Source organism: Giraffa tippelskirchi, chromosome 6 (assembly GCF_054371585.1).
Source record: "Giraffa tippelskirchi isolate mGirTip1 chromosome 6, T2T-mGirTip1v1.2.pri, whole genome shotgun sequence".
In the NCBI taxonomy this organism is placed as follows: domain Eukaryota; kingdom Metazoa; phylum Chordata; class Mammalia; order Artiodactyla; family Giraffidae; genus Giraffa; species Giraffa tippelskirchi.
In genome coordinates this window covers 104551604-104565213 of record NC_137280.1, presented here as the reverse complement: position 1 = coordinate 104565213, position 13610 = coordinate 104551604, and the positions used below count along the sequence as shown (strand labels likewise).

The window sequence follows — 13610 nt, the reverse complement described above, 5'->3', positions numbered from 1 at the left end:
GGAACAAGAGGAAAAGCAGAAGGGAGACCAGTTAAGAGTCTGTTAATCCAAGTGAGAGATGTTGCCAGCTTGAACTATGGTGGTTGCAGTAAAGACAGGGGAATTGGTGGGATCAGGATACATTCTTAGAGCAAGTAGGACCTCCTGATAGATTGATTAGATATGTGAATGGAGAGTGGGAGAGATGAAGAGTGGGAGTAGAAGGTCAAGGAAACAACAAGGCTGCTTCCTAGGATTTTGGCATAATCAACTGGGTGAAAAGTTGTGAGACTAAAGGAGATGATCTGAGGAGGAAAAGTTTGGCAGGACTGATAATGGGATGAATGGGTAGATGTCACAATTTCAATAGGAAGTGTTAAGTGCGAAATTTTTCTTACCTACAATAGAGCTGATGCTCAGTAGACTGTTGGATTTGCCAGTATGGAGTTTAGAAAAGTCATATAGCCTGAAGATATAAACATGCATTCTATTTGAAGCCATAGGATATGATGAGATCTTCCAGTAGAGGAACAAAGATGGAGCTCTTGGATGATCCAACATTTACAATTCAGGCAGAAAAAGAGGCGTCTCCAGAGATTAAAAAGTAATCTCTATTGAGGTCATAGAAAGTCCAAATGATTATGATATTAAAGAAGTCAAGAAGAAAGTATTTAATAAGGAAAGAATGTGTTCAGCCACACCTATTGGAGACCAGCTATTGAGAGTCCTGTAAGGTGAGCACTGAGAACTGAATACTGGTTGACTAAGTTGATTTTGAAAAAGAGAAGCTTCAGTGAATACTGAGAGACAGGCGCTTCCATGCAGTACGCTGAAGAAAGGCGGGGAAATCAGGACCTGGAGACAGAGTATGAATGATTCTTTCAGAAGAGCAGAGAAATGAGGCAGTTGTCAGAAAGGAATATGGAGTTAACAAAAGGTCACTTGCAACCCTAAGTCCTGACTAATCCTATGTCATCCTCATTACACACATGAGAAACTGGGAACTGCTGAGTGTATGCAACCAGCTCAGTGACACACTGCTAGTATGTAGCAGTACTATAGTTTAAAATCAGATCTTTTTTTTGCTAAAACTCATACTTTTTCATACTATATGTCAGGCTTTGCTGTTTACACTGTGTACAGTTATAGTTGTTCAGTTGATAAGTTGTGTCTGACTCTGCGATCACATGGACTGTAGCATGCCAGGCTTCCCTGTCCTCTATCTCCAAGAGCTTGCTCAGATTTGTGCCCACTGAGTCAGTGATGCTATCTAACCATCTCATCCTCTGCTGTCCTACTCTCCTTTGGCCTTCAGTCTTTCCCAGCATCAGAGTCTTTTCCAGTGAGTTGGCTCTTTGCATCAGGTGGCCAAAGTATTGGATCTGCAGCCTCAGCAGCAGTCCTTCTAATGAGTATTCAGCACTGACTTCCTGTAGGATTGACTGGTTTGATCTCCTTGCTGTCCCAGGGACTCCCAAGAGTCTTCCCTAGCACCACAATTCGAAAGCATCAAGTCTTCAGCACTAAGCGTTCTTTATGGATCAATTCTAATATCCATACATGACTACTGGAAAAACTATAGCTTTAACTATGTGGACCTTTGTCAGCAAAGTGATGACTCTGCTTTTTAATATGCTGTCATAGCTTTCCTTCCAAGGAGCAAAAGTGTTTTAATTTCATGGCTGCAGTCATCATCCACCGGGACTTTGGAGCCCAAGAAAATAAAATTTGCCTGTTTCCACTTTTCCCATTTGCAATGAAGTGATGGGCCTGATACTACAATCTTAGTTTTTTTCATGTTGAGTTTCAAGCCAGCTTTTTCACTCTCTTCTTTCACCCTCATCAAGAATCTCTATGGTTCCTCTTCACTTTCTGCTATTAGAGTGGTATCATCTGCAAATCTGAGGTTGTTGTTATTTATCCCAGCAATCTTAATTCCAGCTTGTGAATCATCCAGCCCAGCATTTCACATGTACTCTGTGTATAAGTTAAATAAGCAGGGTGACCATACACAACCTTGTGGTACACCTTTCCCAATTTGAAACCAGTCATTTGTTCCATGTCTGATTGTAATTGATGCTTCTTGACTCGCATACAGGTTTCTCAGGAGGCAAGTAAGGTGGTCTGGTATTCCCATCTCTTTAAGGATTTTCCAGTTTGTTGTGATCCACACAGTCAAAGGATTTAGCATAGTCAATGAAGCAGAAACAGACATTTTTCTGGAACACCCTAGCTTTCTCCATGATATAACGAATGTTGGCAATTTGATCTCCGGTTCCTCTGCCTTTTCTAAATCTAGATTGTATATCTGGAAGCTGTCAATTCATGTACTGCTGAAGCCTAGCTTGAAGGATTTTGAGCATAACCTTGCTAGCATGTGAAATGAGTGCAGTTATAGGGAAGTCTGAACATTTTTTGGCATTGCCCTTCTTAGGGACTGGAATGAAACCTGATCTTTTCTAGTCCTCTGGCTATTGCTAAGTTTTTCAAACATGCTGACATATTGAGTGCAACACTTTAACAGCATCATCTTTTAGGACTTGAGATAACTCTGCTGGAATTTCATCACCTCCACTAGCTTTGTTCATAATACTGCTTCCTAAGTCCCACTTGACCTCACATTACAGGATATCTGGCTCCAGGTGAGTGACCATACCATCATAGTTATCTGGGTGTTTAAGACCTTTTTGTATAGTTCTTCTGTATATTCTTGCCACTTGTTAATCTCTTCTGCTTCTGTTAGATCTTTACCGTTTCTGCCCTTTATCATGCCCATCCTTGCATAAAATGTTCCCTTGATATAGCCAATTTTCTTGAGGGGATCTCTAGTCTTTCTCATTCTATTGTCTTCCTATATTTCTTTCCATTGTTCATTTATGAAGACATTCTTATCTCTCCTCGCTATTCTCTGGAACTCTGCACTCAGATGAGTATACCTCTCCTCCTCTCCTTTGTCTTTTGCTTTTCTTCTTTCCTCAGCTATTTGTGAAGTGCCTCAGACAATCACTTTGCCTTCCTGCATTTCTTTTTCTTGGGGATAGTTTTGGTCACCACTTTCTGTACAGTGTCATAAACCTCTGTCCATAGGTCTTCAGGCACTCTGTCTACCAGATTTAATCTCTTGAATCTATTTGTCACCTCAACTGTATAATCATAAGGGATTTGGTTTAGGTCATACCTGAACTGGAGAAGGCAATGGCACCCCACTCCAGTACTCTTGCCTGGAAAATCCCATGGACGGAGGAGCCTGGAAGGCTGCAGTCCATGGGGTCGCTAATAGTCGGACATGACTGAGCGACTTCACTTTCACTTTTCACTTTCATGCATTGGAGAAGGAAATGGCAACCCACTCCAGTGTTCTTGCCTGGAGAATCTCAGGGACAGGGGAGCCTGGTGGGCTTCCGTCTATGGGGACGCACAGAGTCGGACACGACTGAAGCGACTTAGCAGCAGCAGCAGCAGCATACCTGAACAGCCTAGAGGTTTTTCCTACTTTTTTCTATTTAAGCCTGAATTTTGCAATAAGGTGGCCAGGATCTGAACCACAGTCAGCTCCAGGTATTGTTTTTACTAACTGTATAGAGCATCTCCATCTTTGGCTGCAAAAATATAATCAATCTGATTTCAATATTGACCATCTACTGATGTCTATGTATAGAGGTGTCTCTTGGGTTGTTGGAAAAGGATGTTTGCTATGACCAGTGTGTTCTCTTGAAAAAACTCTTTTAGCCTTTGCCCTGCTTCATTTTGTACTCCAAGGCCAAACCTGATATTATTTTGGGGTATCTCTTGCTTCCTACTTTTTCATTTTAATCCCCAATGATGAAAAAGACATTTTTTTGGTGTTAGTTCTGGAAGGTGTTGTAGGTCTTCATACAACTGGTCAACTTCAGGTGTTTCAGCATCAGTGGTTGGGCCATGGACTTGGAGTACTGTGATGTTGAATGGTTTGGCTTGGAAATGAACTGAGATCGTTCTGTCTTTGAGGTTGCTCCTATGTACTGCCTTTAGGATTCTTTTGTTGACTATGAGGACTACTCCATTTCTTCTAAGGGATTCTTGCCCACAGTAGTAGATATAATGTTCATCTGAATTAAATTTGCCTGTTCCCATCCATGTCAGTCCAGCGATTCCTAAGATGTTGATGTTCACTCTTGCTGTCTCTTACTTGACCAGGCCCAATTTACTTTGATTCATGGATGTAATATTCCAGGTTCCTTTGTGATATTGTTCTTTACAGCATCAGACTTTACTTTCACTACCACACACAATCACAACTGAGGGTCATTTCTGCTTTGGTTCAGCTGCTTCATTCTCTTTGGAGCTATTAGTAATTGCTCTCCACTCTGCTGCACAGCAATAGTTAGAAATAGACATAGAACAATGGATTGGTTCCAATTTGGGAAAGGAGTATGTTAAGATTGTATATTGTCACCTTGCTTATTTAACTTCTATGCAGAGTACATCATGAGAAATGCTGGGCTGGATGAAGCACAAGCTGGAATCAAGATTGCAGGGAGAAATATCAATAACCTCAGGTACGCAGATGATACCACCCTCATTGCAGAAAGTGAAGAGGAACTAAAGAGCTTCTTGATGAGGGTGAAAGAGGAGAGTGAAAAAGCTGGCTAAAAGCTCAACATTCAAAAAACAAAGATCATGGTATCTGGTCCCATCACTTCATGGACAATAGATGGAGAAACAATGGAAACAGTGACAGACTTTATTATCTTGGGCTTTGAAATCACTGCAGATGGTGACTGCAGCCATGAAATTAAAAGACGCTGCCCTTGGAAGAAAAGCTATGACCAACCTAGACAGCATATTAAAAAGCATAGACATTACTTTGCTGACAAAGTTTTGTATCGTCAAAGTTGTGGTTTTTCCAGTAGTCATGTATGGATGTAAGAGTTGGACCATAAAGAATGCTAAGCACCGAAGAACTGACGCTTTTGAACTGTGATGCTGGAGAAGACTCTTGGGAGTCCCTTGGACTGCAAGGAGATCCAACCAGTCCATCCTAAAGGAGATCAGTCCTGAATATTCACTGGAAGGACTGATGTTGAGGCTGAAACTCCAATACTTTGGCTACCTGATGCTAAGAACTGACTCATTGGAAAAGACCCTGATGCTGGGAAAGATTGAAGGCAGGAGGAGAAGGTGTTGACAGAGGATGAGATGGTTGGATGGCATCACCGACTCGATGGACATGAGTTTGAGCAAGCTCTGGAAGTTGGTGATGGTCAGGGAAATCTGGCGTGCTGCAGTCCATGGCATCACAAAGAGTTGGACACGACTGAGTGACTGAACTGAACTGTACTTCCCCATAGCATATTGGACACCTTTAGACCCCAATAAGCCTGTTTGAAGGGGTACAAACCTTAGTATAACATATATTATGTCTATGATAGTGTATTTATTAGTAATTTTTCTATTATCTGTAGTCTCATCTGGGGCAGGATCCAAATCTTATTCTTTATCAAATCCAGCAAGCATTGGCTCAAATTAGACAGCTAGAAATATTGATTAGATACTGTGTAGAGTATCTAGCACTACTAGGCAGTAATATAGTAAATAATATTTTCAATACATAATATATCATATCATAATATATAATATATCAGTATTATTATTCTGACTTCAAGAGACTAGTACACTTTTACCATGTGCTCATTATATGTGCCATCCACATAAGGTAGAAATATGACAGCAAATGACGCTTATCATTAGAGTCTGGAGCATAATGATGTTAATGATTTTGTTGCTGATGAAAAGTATTAAAACTTAGAATTATTTATATTACTATCTACTCAAGTCACAAAGATCAAAAGTAATCAGTACTCAACTGTTGTATAAAACAAGTGAATTTTTTTTCCCAAGAGTGTTCAAAGCTATGTGTTTACCTACTCTCTAGAATTTTAGTGTTCTTAATTGTCAGCATTATTTGATGGTACAGGTTTACATTCATGCAAGAATTCATGGGACAGTCCTCTCATGATTCATTGTACAGTCACATGTCATTTGCATTTATGTTTTTAAGTTGTTCATTAATGTCTAAACTTTAAATTCAATGCCCATTGTGCCTGTTTCCTGAGATACATTTTCTCCTTCTTGTATCATTAATTTGAATATTTATGACTTTTCCATTGTATCGTTCCTTTACATTATTTGGTTGTAAGCCGGTGACCTTGAATCTGTCAGATACTATTAACTGTCATACAGAGTTTTGACAGAATTACTGTGGTCTAGCTGCTGTTTGCCTAAGCATAGCAATGGGCACTAGCAAAGTGAGATCTAATTGCTACCCTGCTGTTGACTCCCTCTATGATTCTGGATAGATCACTAGCCTGCCCACCTTCCTTCTACTCTTACAACTGAGTTGGTAATCAGCAATCTTCTCTTCCCAGACTATTAGGTCCTGGCCTTTTTATGCTGTCACATGTTTCAGTGGCTTGTGCTGTTTTTATTTCAGGGGAGGAGGAATACTTACCAATCTTATAAGAGTGTTGTGAAAATTAATTAGTTATTGTTCACAAAGTACTTTGAAGATTAAAAGCCCAGAATAAATGCTTATTATTGTTTTATGTACTCCAAGGGCATACCTGGGCAGGCAGGAGAATGTATTTCCCAGAGATGAAAGGATTATGCAACTTAGAAAACTGTGGTGTAGGATTTTAAGGTTGGCAAACAGATTACTCAGGATTGCATATGTGGGAATTAACTCTCACCAGAACACAAATGTTCCACCCAAAACCTGGAAGAAAGTCATTTGTTAGAACTAGTGCTGACTTTAAAAGTATTCTAGCCAACATGATTATCATTTCATGATACTGAGTGAAATGGTAAGACTGATGAATTTCTCAGGGAGAGACGAAAGGAAGCAGAAAGGTAGCTCCAGGGCTCGGAGGAGCTAATGCGAGAGCTCTCAGAACCCCACTTGATGATGAGATGGGAGTCCTGGTTGACTAGAATCATGCTTGGTCAAGCTCAGCACACACTCAGCAGAGTTCTAGCTGAGGTCACAGCCATATAGTAGAACCTGCAAATACATATCTGATCTTGAACACTGTTGGAAGAGTTTAGTTTGGTGTAACTTTTCTGGAAGAGAAGATGATAATAATTACCCAAAGTCTTCAAAGGGTACATATCCTTAAACCATCAACTTCCTAGAAATTCCCCTTTAGGAATATTTATCTGTTTACTTGGGTACCACTGATACCTGCAAAAATTTGAATAATACAAATGTTCAATAATAAGTGATTGATAAAGTAATGGTTCAAACATAAAACTAAATGTTATAAAGTCATTAACAATGAGATTCTAGATTGTTAACGAGAAAACATATCCAGCTGACAAAAAGCCAGCTAAGTAACATAAAAACACTACTATATGTAAGATACATCACTAATAAGGATCTACTGTATAGTATAGGGAACTCTTCTAAATACTCTGTAAAGACCTATATGGAAAAAGAATCTGAAAGAGTAGATATATGTATATGTATAACTGAATCACTTTGGTGTACAGCAGAAACTAACACAACAATGTAAATCAACTGTACTCCAATAAAAATTAAAAAAGAAAGCCAGCTATAACTACAATATATATCATGATGAACAGACTTTGAAGCATTTTTATTTTCTTGTCTGCTTATCTCTATTTCCTAACTTCTCTATTATAAGTATTTATTACTTTTATAATTTAAAAAATCTTTCTTACAGAAAAAGAAAACATACATTCTGCCTGCAATGCAGGAGACCCTGGTTTGATTCCTGGGTGGGGAAGATCCCATGAACAAGGGATAGGTTACCCACTCCAGTATACTTGGACTTCCCTTGTGGCTCAGCTGGTAAAGAATCTGCCCGCAATGTGGGATACCTGGGTTTGATCCCTGGGTTGGGAAGATCCCCTGGAGAAGAGAAAGGCTACTCACTCCAGTATTCTGGCCTGGAGAATTCCATGGACTGCATAGTCCATGGGGTCGCAAAGAGTCGGACACGACTGAGAGACTTTCACTTTCACATCAGCATTCACATGGAAGGAAAATGACTGGTGGTGGGGTTTAGTAGACCTGGTTCCTGAAGAGCCAGGTTATTGCTGCTTGAAAGCAAGTAGAAGAATGTATGTTTGTTACATAGGGAAAAGGAGCCATTCATCCCTTCTGAGCAGGAGAAAGGTAAAATCATGCGGTGGATAGAATGACTTTATAGGAAGAACAATATAAAGACAAGGATATTTGCCTATTGTGTTAGTCACAAAATGTTCTAATATTTTGCTTGGTAGATATAAGAATTATGTGTTTATAAATTAAATACATACACGAATCTAGTGCAATTATGGAAGGGCATATTATGAAAATATGAAAATTGAATCATATGAAAATTGAAAATATGAAAATATGAATTATGTGTTTATAAATTAAATACATACACGAATCTAGTGCAATTATGGAAGGGCATATTATGAAAATATGAAAATTGAATCATATTTTCAGAGCTTAGAATGCTCTAGAGTCCTCCCTTGTAAGAATGTAACCTCCTATAACAGAAATTTAAAGTTAGCTAATGAAATTAAAAGATGCTCACTCCTTGAAAGAAAAGCTATGACAAACCTAGACAGCATATTAAAAAGCAGAGACATTACTTTGCTGACAAAGGTCTGTCTAGTTGAAGCTATGGTTTTTCCAGTAGTCATGTATGGATGTGAGAGTTGGACCATAAAGAAAGCTGATCACTGAAGAACTGATGCTTTTGAACTGTGATGCTGGAGAAGACTCTTGAGAGTCTCTTGGACTGCAAGGAGATCAAATCAGTCAATCCTAAAGGCATGCATGCATGCATGCTAAGTCGCTTCAGTCGTGTCCAACTCTGTGTGACCCTATGGACAGCACCCCACCAGGCTCTTCTGTCCACAGGATTCTCCAGGCAAGAATACTGGAGTGAGTTGCCATTTCCTTCTCCATTTCTAAGCTAAGAGGGTAGTATGACCAGTGTATGTGTGATAAAGAACTACCCCTTAGCAACAATGGTGAACTGAAATTCCTGTTGACTTTCAATCACCTGTTAAACAGATGTTCTGACAGAACAGTAGACTTAGTTCCTTCATCCCACCAAAAACTATTATAAACATCATAACTAATGACAAAAATCAGTGAGTTTGGGGCTCTCCTAGCATTCTAAGAAACATAAGACTATAAATTTCCAAGTGACGGTTTTTTAAGTTTTAAGACATTTTATAAAATCTTTTTCTTTTAGTTGCTTTTCCTAGCACATAGTAGACACTCCAAAGCATATACAATCATGTTTTCTTTAAATGCTGCTCTACAGGTTTCCTTTCTTGAAGGTCTTCCTTCCCTTAGAATCTACTAACGTCCTTCTTGACCATTATTTCCTAAGAGGATATTGCTTCTGACCCTTTTGCTGAGCTGCCCAAGGTTCTGAATGACTACAGTGAGCACTCAACCCAACTTGTTTAACCCAAGCTGTCTTCCTGGTGGTCTCAGCCTGGAGGGCATTACCAGAATTATTGTATCTTCTAAATTAACTGACTAAACATCCTAGGTTAGACAGAAAAGTAATTAAATTAGTTATTTTATTTTACTAATACTTAAAAGCAACCCAGACGATATCCTGTGATTGGTCAAAAATGATTTTTAATATATTTAAGTGATAATTTCTTCACTTGTATACGCTTATTATCATCATAAAGAAAGGTTTAGAAAGAAGGGATTTTTTTTTTTTTTTTTTGGTTTGGCATTTGTTTTAAGGGAGTAAATGAGATTGGGTTTCTTTTTAACAATTTTATGAAATAAAGGTATGCTCTGATGAGGGTAGAAAATAAACAACATCTATTCACCAACTTAAACAAAGAAACAAAACGTTCATGCTGCCTTTAAAGTTAAAGACACCTGGCAGATCTTACTGATGCCACAAAAAGTCTAGGGTGTTGTATGAAAGAGCAAAGGCATTTGGGGATGTTGCGAGTTCAGTCGGTCCTGAATATTCATTGGAAGGACTGATGCTGAAGCTGAAACTCCAATACTTTGGCCACCTGATGGGAAGAACTGACTCACTGGAAAAGACCCTGATGCTGGGAAAGATTGAAGGCAGGAGGAGAAGGGGATGACAGAGGATGAGATGGTTGGGTGGCATCACTGACTTGATGGACATGAGTTTGAGTAAGCTCCGGGAGTTGGTGATGGACAGGGACGGCTGGTGTGCTGCAGTCCATGGGGTCGCAGAGTCGGACACAACTGAGCAACTGAACTGAACTGAAGACCACAAAAATAGAGAGCATTTATTTAATAGTTACTATGCCCTGGGCACGGTGTCAAGTTGTTGACATGTCGTTAATCCTTAAAACCCTTTTATGATTTCCCATATCCACTTGGGGAACTAATGTTGAGAGAGGTTCAGTAATTTGTCCATATTTAGAGGCTAGCAAATATGATAAGAATCAGAATTCCAACTTGATTTAACTCCTTAGTTGAAGTTCTCTCTCTCTTGTTGGGAGTTAGCTGGCCAAAGCCCTTCCCCTGGGAAGGTTTGAGTTACCTAAGACACAAAAGGGACACTTGTTCTTCACAAGCATCCATGACAACTAATTCAAACTTAAGAACTTCTCAGGTTATGAGGATCTTAGAAGCCTCAGTATCAATCTAGTTGGTTGACAAATTCCTCAGCTAAGTTGATTTGGCATTGAGGAAATTTAATTCAGAGCAATTTCCCATAACTCATAGACTACAGTAAAATTAAATCATGAAATTTGCCAACATACTTATGCTGACATACCTGTTCATGTTGGAGAAAAATAAAAGCCCCATGGGAAGAAAGTTCCAGGAAATAGAAAATGGGAAGCAGTGACACCCCTTAAGAAAATGGGTCAGTTTTTTCCCATGGAAAGAACCCGTTGTTCTAATAAAACGGAGTCTAAGGAAAACAAATAAACCCTGGAGTTTTTGTTTTTTTTAAATCTAAAGTAAGGACTATCAAGGGCTCCAGTGAGCCTGTTTGAGTAGATTTTGTGCTCAGAAAAGCTGGGTGACTGCCTTCCTGGTACAATTTGAGTGGTTCAGGGAAAGATTTCACAATCTTATAGAATATAGATGTACATTCATAATCATAGGTGCTTGCAATTTCAGCAATTAGGTGTTCCTTTCTGTCTTCAAATAAATGCTTTGGGGCTTTACAAGTTACTTATTAAAATACAAATACTCCTGGGAGGCCTAACACCTTGGATTCTTTTCAAATAAGATGTTGAAGAAAATTCAATTTAATACAGCTCATTTCAGTTCACTTGACTTTGATTCATAAGTGCCCCTACTAAGTGCAAAGCCCTTTTCTGGATTTTCATTGTGGAAGGAAAAGATGAATCAGTTAAGTTTCAGTCTTCTGCAGACTTCTCAAAGGGACAGATAATGAATATTTTTGGCTTTGTAGGCTATATGGTCTTTAACTTAATATTCAATTCTGTCATTTGCAGCTAGAATGCATCATGTAAATCAATGACTGTGTTTCAATAAAACTTTGTTTTCTAAACAGTCTGTGAGCTGGATGCTAAATGCTGTTCCAGATGCTTACAATAGGGCAGGGGATTTACTTAATTCCATCCTTTGATGAATAACACCCCAAGAGGAATTCACAGGACATAGGCTATGTCTATGGGGTCGCACAGAGTCGGGCACGACTGAAGCGACTTAGCAGCAGCAGCAGGCTTTGACTGGAAAGATCACTGGAATCACCTGGAAATTTTTTTAAAAATATAAATGCCTGATCCCCCTCCTCAGGTCCAGGGATTCAAATAGAATTGGTCAGAGGGTATTCAAATTCAAATAGAATTGGCCTCTGGGCACTGGGAGTTTTCAAAGATCATCAAAGTTTGAGAAGCACTGCTATAGGTAGGACAACACCTGGAAAACTGTTCTAGCTGCAGAAGGCCCCAGCAGCAGTACAGGGCTGGGAGAATGGAGGTTTTCAAAGGTGCCTCAGTTCTTTGGGAAAAAGACACTAATATGAAGGCTTTCCTAGCACACTGAAGAACTCAAAAGAAATTTAACAGTCTTCATTATACTGATAGAAAGATCAGTAACTAGCAGTAAACTGTTTTATAAAATCAGAACAGCCTGTATCAATCTGTACCTGGAAATTACTGCAACCCAATGTTCTTGCCTGGAGAATCCCAGGGATGGGGGAGCCTGGTGGGCTGTCGTCTATGGGGTCGCACAGAGTCGGACACGACTGAAGCGAATTAGCAGCAGCAGCAGCAATCCTTGCTATAGGCCCAGATATATAATATCTTTAATCAGATTCTACCTACGTTAATTTCCAAGGATTGCTGTAACAAAGTACCACAAACTGTGGCTTAAAACAACAGAAGTTTATTCTCTCAATTTTTATTTATTTATTTTATTTTTGGCAGTGGTGGGTTTTCCTTGCTGTGCACAGGCGGGCTTTCTCTAGTTGCAGCGAGTTGGGGGCCACTGTCTAGTTGTGGTGTGCAGGCTTCTCTTTGGGGTGGGGTTTCTCTGGTTGTGGAGCACAGACTCTAGGGTGTGCGGGTTTTGGTAGTTGTGGCATGTGAGCTCTAGAGCACAAGCTGGGTAGTTCAGGTGCATGGGGTTAGCTGCTACTTGGCATGTGGGATCTTCCTGGACAAAGGATTGAACCCATGTCTCCTGCATTGGTAGGGAGATTCTTTACCATTGAGCCAACAGGGAAGCCCCTATTCTCTCAGGTTTGGAGACTTCAAGTCTAAAGTTGAAGTGTCGACAGAGAGATGCTTTCTCTGAAAGCTCTAGAAGAGAAGCTTTTACCTCCCTTTCTCCTAACTTCTAGTGGTTTCTGCTATTCTGGGGTTTTTTTGGCTTCCAGGTATACCACTCTTGTTTTCCATCATTACCTAGTTCTTCTCTCTGTGCATCTGTCCCTGTCTCTCTTCTCTTCCTGGGAGGACAGCAGTCATGTTGTAGTAGGGGCTCACTCTGTAAGGGAGCAAGACTGTATAGAGCCTTCCCAGGACAGACTCCCCCACCCCTACCTATGTCCTCTGCCTACCTCATGTCTGTAGAACTTTAATCACCTAGGTCTTCCCCCAAGTTCCAAAGAAAAAATTTAATCAGAGAAGTGAGAAAATACAAAAAGAAAGGAAAAGAGTCAAGCAAGACAAAATAATAATAATTTAGCTATTAAACAAAGTTAATGTACCTCAGTGTTCACTGCAGTATATTTACAATATCCAAGACATGGAAGTAACCTAAATGTCCATTGACAGAGGAATGGATAAAGAAGATGTGGAATACCGCTCAGTCATTGAAAAGAATGATACAATGCCATTTTCAGCAACATGGATGGACCTAGAGATTATCATATGAAGTGAAGCAAGTCAGAGAGAGAAAGAGAAATATCATGTGTCATCACTTATATGTGGAATCAGACAAAAGATACATGTGAACATATTTACAAAACAGAAACAGACTCACAGACTTAGAGAATGAACTTAACTGTTATCAGGCGAAGGTTGAGGGGGTAGGGATAGATTGGGGTTTGAGACTGACATATACATACTTCTGTATTTAAAATAGATAACCAACAAGAACCTACTGTATAGGACAGGTAAATCTGCTCAATATTATG

General features: G+C 39.6%; 1 long non-coding RNA gene across 20 annotated transcripts in view; it reads right to left on the bottom strand.

The window, feature by feature from the left end:
- The window catches only part of LOC145509733 (uncharacterized), a 1421207-nt gene that overhangs the window by 237230 nt on the left and 1170367 nt on the right, over positions 1-13610 (bottom strand). For 2 of the 20 annotated variants that reach the window (XR_014056364.1, XR_014056358.1), the window contains one exon: positions 9610-10249. The exons of 16 other annotated variants lie outside the window; for them this stretch is intronic. This is a non-coding gene — a long non-coding RNA (uncharacterized LOC145509733). Of the gene's footprint in view, positions 1-9221; positions 10250-12876; positions 12959-13610 lie in introns of those variants that run through there. 2 more of the 20 variants (XR_014056353.1, XR_014056351.1) reach the window with 2 other exon arrangements.